The 7,566-nt window shown below is 41.5% G+C and overlaps 1 protein-coding gene across 1 annotated transcript in view; it reads right to left on the bottom strand.

Moving 5' to 3' along the window:
* LOC109922528 (rho GTPase-activating protein 20-like) overlaps positions 1–7,566 on the bottom strand; it is an 89,504-nt gene that overhangs the window by 73,803 nt on the left and 8,135 nt on the right. The gene's annotated exons all lie outside the window — the stretch shown is intronic.

Below are 7,566 nucleotides of genomic sequence, written 5' to 3'. Positions count from 1 at the left end.
TCAGAGGAGCAGGAAAGTTGACGTTTCCGGTCGGGACCCTTCTTCAGCTCCTGACTTGAAACGTCAACTTTCCTGCTCCTCTGACGCTACCTGGCCTGCTGTGTTCCTCCAGCACCACACTATTATCTCTGACTCCATCATCTGCAGTTCTTACTATCTCTGAGTGAGTTATAACACCACTAACAATGTTGGATCTCTGATGCTGTACTGAATGCTGACAATACAGTAATATGTTTCATAGCTAAAGAAGTTAAAAGCAATGCTGGTTCATTCAGTTGACCACAGTAGTGCATCACGATAATGGACACGATACTTAATTCTATTATGGTCCTGCAAGCAAATGCCATAGCTATTGGGATTCAACCAACTCATTCTTTAGCATTTTTGATGATTCCCAGTTAAAGAAAGAACTTCCATTTATATAGAATCTTTTGCAAATTCAAGACATTCTAAAACATCTTGGATAAAGTACTTGAACATTAATTTTTTTTTTGGTTCTTCATGGGAGTTGACTTTTGACACCGTTACATGACATCTATATTGTCCATCCCACTCCTTGCTAACATCTATTTGTGAATGATGTTGAGCAATATACAGCGAATCGTAATTTTGGCCACGTTTGTAGGACCTGGACTGTGGTATTCTGCTGCATTGGTCAAATCATCAAAAAACAACCTGAGTGGAAGAATGCCAGTAGGTATACCACCCAAACTTAGTAAATCCACAGGCCTCACAATGCTCTGTACAGTTGGATTTAATGGTAAGCCAAGGAGTCACGGTGTCAGTAAATAGCCCTGGTCCCTTAAGACTTGTACATTAAATCACCATTAGACGATAAGAAATAGGAACAGGAGTAGGCCATTCAGCCCCTCAGGCCTGGTCCTCCATTCAATAGGACCACGGCTAATCCAACATTCCTCATGTCCACTTTCTTGTATTTTCCCCATAACTCCGATTTTCCTACTGATCAAGAATCTGTCTATCACAGCGGAAAATGAGTTACTGAACCCCATCAACAATTATAAGCCCGTGTCTGTACTTTTAGTCACTGACTAACTGCACAATTATATTTATCCTACCTCTTTTTCCAAGTTAAAAGTGGATGGTGGTGATCCATAAAGATGGCCATGGGCTGTTTTTGTATCCTTTAAGATATTGCTCTACTCATTCTTCAGTTTCTAGATCTATAATCAGCCTCTGGTGAATACTCAGAATGGAGTTTGAGTGACATAAACAACATCTCCACTATGTACATACCACAACGATATCATATCAAAGCACATTTCAGGCCCTGGAAGTGCTGCCTAATTATCAAAGAAAGGCATGACAAAAATCTGTTCCCAAATACGTTTCTTGGAAACGCAAGGACATCTGAGCCAGCCAACAATCAAATTGATAGAACCTCACCCTAAAGTTCAACAGCAGACTTAATAAGCTTTTGTGTTGCAACCACAAGTTCAAGAATTCCAATTAAAACAAACTCACATTTGAATTGAATTACTGAAAAGCATGTGTGTTATCAGAAGCAATTACATAGAAATCAAATTACATACAAGAATGCCAGCTTTGCTCTCCAGAATTAAGTCCTAACCCATTGACCATGGATTAGTCAATAAAGGCAAAGCCATCTTGTCCCTCCTTATTAAAAAGGAGACAACAAAATAACAAAATTGTAGGGATAAAATAAACTGCAATTCTGTACTTGGCTGATATAGATTAGAACATAGAAACACAGAACATAGAACAGTACAGCACAGTACAGGTCCTTCGGCCCACGATGTTGTGCCGACCTATTATCCTACTCTAAGATCAAACTACCTGCATACCCTACATTTTACTATCATCCATGTGCCTATCCAAGAGTCGCTTAAATGTCCCTGATGTATCTGACTCCACTACCACCACCGGCAGCGCATTCCACGCACCCACCACTCTGTGTAAAGAATCTATCTCTGACATCTCTTCTATACCTTCCTCCAATCACCTTAAAATTATGACCCCTCATAATAGTCATTTCTGCCCTGGGAAAAAGTCTCTGGCTATCCACTCTATCTATGCCTCTCATCATCTTGTACACCTCTGTCAAGTCACCTCTCAGCTTTCTTCACTCCAATGAGAAAAGCCCTAGCTTCCTCAACCTTTCCTCATGAGACCTGCCCTCCAGTCCAGGCAGCATCCTGGTAAATCTCCTCTGCACATTCTCTAAATCTTCCACATCCTTCCTATAATGAGCCAACCAGAACGGAACACAATATTCCAAGTGTGGTCTAACCAGGGTTCTATTGAGCTGCAGCATAACCTTGTGGCTCTTAAGCTCAATTCCCCTGGCAATGAAAGCCAACACACCATATGTCTTCTTAACAACCCTATCAACTTGGGTAGCAACTTGAGGGATCTATGGACGTGGAACCCAAGATCCCTCTGCTCCTCCACACTGCCGAGAATCCCGCCATTAACCCTGTATTCTGCATTGAAATTCAATCTTCCAAAATGAATCACTTCACACTTTTCCGGGTTGAATTCCATCTGCCATTTCTTTGCCAGCTCTGCATCCTGTCAATGTCCTGTTGCAACCTACAACAGCCCTCCACACTATCCACAACTCCACCAAACCTCATGTCATTAGCAAACTTACTAACACACCCTTCCACTTCCTCATCCAAGTCATTTATAAAGATCACAAAGAGCAAAGGTCCCAGAACAGATTCCTGTGGAACACTACTGGCCACGGAGCTCCAGGCTGAATACTCTCCATCTGTTACCACCCTCTGTCTTCTATTGGACAGCCAATTCTGGATCCAGACAGCCAAATTTCCCTGAATCCCACACCTCCTTACTTTCTGAATGAGCCCACCACGGAGACCCTTATCAAATGCCTTGCTAAAATCCATATACACCACATCCACTGCTCGACCTTCATCAATGTGTTTTGTCACATTCTCAAAGAATTCAATAAGGTTTGAGAGTCATGACCTGCCCTCACAAAGCCACGCTGACGATTTCTAATCAAGCTGTGCTTTTCCAAATAATCATAAATACTATCTCTCAGAATCCTCTCCAATAATTTGCCCACCACAGAAGTAAGACTGACCGGTCTGTAATTCCCAGGATTATCCCTATTCCCTTTCTTGAACAAGGGAATGACATTTTCCACCCTCCAATCATCTGGTACGACTCCAGTGGGCAGTGAGAACACAAATATCATCGTCAAAGGCGCAGCAATCTCTTCCCTCACTTCCCGTAGTAACCTTGGGTATATCCCGTCTAGCCCAGGGGGCTTATCTATCCTCATGTTTTTCAAAATATCTAGCACATCCTCCTTCCTAACATCAAGCTGTTCAAGCATATCAGCCTGTTTGAGCAGATCAGCCTGTTTCACGCTGTCCTCACAAACATCAAAGTCCTTCTCATTGGTGAATACTGAAGCAAAGTATTCATTAAGGACCTGCCCTACCACCTCCAACTCCGTGCACAAGTTCCCTCCACTATGCCTGATCGGCCCTTATCTCAATCTGGCCATCCTCTTGTTCCTCACAAGGGTATTGAATGCCTTGGGGTTTTCCTTAATCCCACCTGCCAAGGCTTTTTCATACCCCCTTCTAGCTCTCCCAAGTCCATTTTTTCAGTTCCTTCCTGGCTATCTTGTAGCCCTCTAGAGCCCTGTCCAATCCTTGCTTCCTCAACCTTAAGTAAGCTTCCTTCTTCCTCTTGACTAGATGTTCCACATGTCTACTTATCCAAGGTTCCTTCACCATACCATTCCTTCCTTGCCTCAGTGGGACAAACCTATCCAATACTCATAGCAACTGTTCCCTAAACAACCTCCACATTTCTGTCGTGCTATTCCGAGAGATCATCAATTCCCAATTTATGCTCTGCAGTTCCTGCCTGATGGCATTGTAATTTCCCCCTCCCCCAATTAAATACTTTCCCATACCGTCTGCTCCTATCCCTCTCCATGACTATAGTAAAGGTCAGGGAGTTGTGATCACTGTCACCAAAATGCTCTCCCACTGAGAGATCTGACACTTGGCCTGGTTTGTTGCCAAGCACTAAATCCAATATGGCCTCCCCTCTAGTCAGCCTATCTACATTTGAGTCAGAAATCCTTCCTGGGCACACCTGACAGAAATTGCTCCATCCAAACTATTTGCACTTAGGAGGATCCAATCGATATTAGGGAAATTGAAGTCACCCATGACAACAACCCTATTACTTCTTTCATTCATAAATATATTCTGCTCATTCTTCGTGCTGGCTGTTGTTATACATCATTTTTTCTACAATTTTTATACATTTGGTTTGTAATTGACATTGAACTGAAATCTACAGTTTAAGTTCTATAATTGTCAGCCTTAAGCAATGTTTTAGCAAGGCCTCCAGTAAATGAGCAGTTAGGCTTAATTAAGAAATAGTTGAAAGTAGATGCTCTTTAAGTGAGCCAGATAGGCCTCAGGAGCATATAAAAATTAGCCAGCGCTTGAAAATGGCATTGCTCAGGCCTAACATCGTGCACACCAGTGGAAGATGCTCAGGTGTGCAATAGAATCCCATTCGCGCGTACCCATCCTCGGACAGAAATTCACATGGGCCCCAGGGCGGGGGGATGGGGGAAGGGAGGGGGGAGGTGAATAAGAGTTCTGTCAATTAGGAAACCAGCAGCACTATTGGGGACAGTGGGTTCTATTCCAATGGTACAATCTACACCTGGCTGTGTTGGAGCTGGTGCTGTTGCCAATCATGTAACCAGAGAAGTAGAGAGGATTTCAAACTAAATATTGGAGACAAATCATTGGACTTTGGAAATCAAGAGGGAAGATTCAAGAGTCAAACCCAAAGGGGAAGCTGAGAGATGATCAACAGAGTGATAGAAAGGGACAGTGGGTACAAATCTAAAAGTTAACCACCAGGTAGGACTAGAAAAGTAAAAGGATAAATCTAAAGGCTCTGTATTAGAACATACATAGCATTCAAAACAAAATAGATGAACTGACAGCACAAATAGAATTGAATAAGTACAATCTAGGAGTTACATGGTTGCAGAGACATGGTTGCAGAATGACATGGATTGGGATCTGAATCTTGAAGGCTTCAGGACATCAGGAATAACCAGGAAAGTAAAAAAAGGTGAAGGTGTGACTCTATTAGTTAATGCTGCTATTAGCGCAGTAATAAGAGGGATGATATCAGTTAGGAAACCAAAAAAGAGAGACATATAAAGACAAGAAAACATTTGACAGTGGTGTACACAGTCCCTAATAGTAACCACACAGTAACTTGGAGCACAAAGGAAGAAGTAATGATAGCTTTCAGAAAGGTAATCCCACAGGAGATTTTAATCTGTATATATAGAATGGTAGGTCAAATGGGCAAAAATGGCCTAGATGAGGATTTTGTAGAATGTTTTCAGATAGTTTTTTTAGAACAGTATGTTGTGGAGCTGACCAGAGAACTGGCTCTACTAGACCTGGTATTATGCAATGTGATAGAATGAATGAATGACCTCATAGTGAATATAACCAGATAGCAGTACTCATATGACTGAATTTTACATTCACTTTGAGGGAGAGAGGAGTGGGTCCAAGACTATTTTAGTAACCTTAAATTTGGGAATAAGGAGGGCATTAAAACAGTGCTGGCTAAAGTGAATTGTCAAATTAGGTCAACACGATAAGTCAATAGAGATGCCATAGATTCATACAGCGCAGAAAAGGCCCTTTGGCCCATTGACTGACAAAACTAAAAGTGCAGTAATCCTAATTTCCTGCACTTGTCCCATATCTCAAATGTTGTGGTATTTGAAGTACTCATCCAAATTTTTTTTTGAAAAATGTTGCAAGATTTCCAGCCTCCACTACCTTCCCAGGCAGTGCACTCCAGATTCCCATTGCCTGCTGAGTAGAAAAGCTTTTTCCCCCAAATCTCCTCTAAATCTCCTGCCTCTAAAACTATGCTCTCTCATCATTGAGCCCTCAACCTGCTCCCTATTCACCTTGTCCGTACCCTTCATGATCTTATACACCTCAATCATGTCCCCCATACAGTCTTCTCTGCTGTAAAGAAAACAATCCAAGTGTATCTAGTGTCTCCTTATAGCTCTCAATTTCTCCATCTCAGTTAATATCTTGGTAAACCTCCTATGTACCCCTTCTAGTGCTATCACATCCTTCCTGTAGTGAGGTGACCAGAACTGCACACAGTACTCCCATTGTGGCCTAAACAGTGTGCTGTACAACTCCAACTGTGGTAGCTGTGTGTGTTGAGAATGCAATGCAGAATCATGTCCAGTGATAACCGGATTTTGGGGTGCCAGTGCCCTGATCTCCAACGTCCATGGGGCACTTTGCAGCTTTTTTTTCCTGAAAGGTATTTGTTGCATAAAATTTCTGGTGGCACCAAAGACCAAGAAGTGTCTGTTGGTTCTTGTTTATCTTCCCCAGACCATGATGTTCAAAAATAGGTGGGCCATGTCTTAGGTAAAGACAATAGTATTAAATTGGAGGGGGTTCGGAAAAGATTTACCAGGATGTTGCTGGGACTGGAGCGTTGAGTTAGAAGGAGCAACAGGATAGGCTGGGGCTTTTTTCCACTGGAGTGTAGGAAGTTGAGGAGTGATCTTATAAAAGGTTTATAAAATCATGAGGGACATAGATAAGGTGAATAGTAAATGTCTGTTCCCTCAGGTAGGGCAGTTCCAAACTAGGGGGCATATTTTTAAGGTGAGAGGAGGAAGATTTAAAAAGGGAGCTGAGGGGCAATTTTTTTCCCCACACAGAGGGTGGTTCATATGTAAAATGAACTGCCAGAGAAAATCATAGATGCAGGTGCAATTACAACATTTAAAAGACAGACATTCAGACAGCTACATGAATAGAAAGGTTTAGAGGGATATGGGCTAAATGCAGGCAAGTGGGGCTAGTTTAGTTTGGGAAATTTGGTCAGCATGGACAGTTGGACTGAAGGGTCTGTTTCTGTGCTCTATGACTCTATGACTTAGGGATTTTGCTAATAGTACTGTTAAGCTCCTACAGAACCGGAAGTGGGGTATGGTTATTTTCCATTCAGAAGTTAACAATCAGTTTAAAAAGGTTGATTTTACAGACATGTCAATGCCACAAAATATTTAATTGTTTTACATGTTCTGGTAATGATAACTTCAGAAAATTCCAAGTTTGTATGTGGTATTTTTCCCCACTCATTTTTAATTTCAAATGGAGACTCTCATTGTACTGATGATTAAACTAGGTTTAATTTCCTGCTGTATAAATGACTTTTCACATTGTCAGTGGCCTCACCTTCATGTTGTCAGATATTGCATCTCAAAAGGTGAAAATATATACTTATCTAAATGAGTTATCACTTCAATGCAGACTTATGCTAGCAGTCTAGTAGATTAATAAATCATTATACTAATGCAAATATTATACTTTAAAATTGCGTATTCTGTCAAGTGATTCTCCACTTAGAAAGCTCACAGTTTCATCAAAGAAGGGAAAGAAAAAAGCTGAATATTCATAAAACACGACAAAGTAGGCCATTCTGTCAAATAAGGCAGTACTAGCTGTT

This window comes from Rhincodon typus, chromosome 6, assembly GCF_021869965.1.
Source record: "Rhincodon typus isolate 14 chromosome 6, sRhiTyp1.1, whole genome shotgun sequence".
In the NCBI taxonomy this organism is placed as follows: domain Eukaryota; kingdom Metazoa; phylum Chordata; class Chondrichthyes; order Orectolobiformes; family Rhincodontidae; genus Rhincodon; species Rhincodon typus.
Note: the sequence above shows the minus strand (reverse complement) of the source record. Positions and strands in the feature narration are given on the sequence as shown.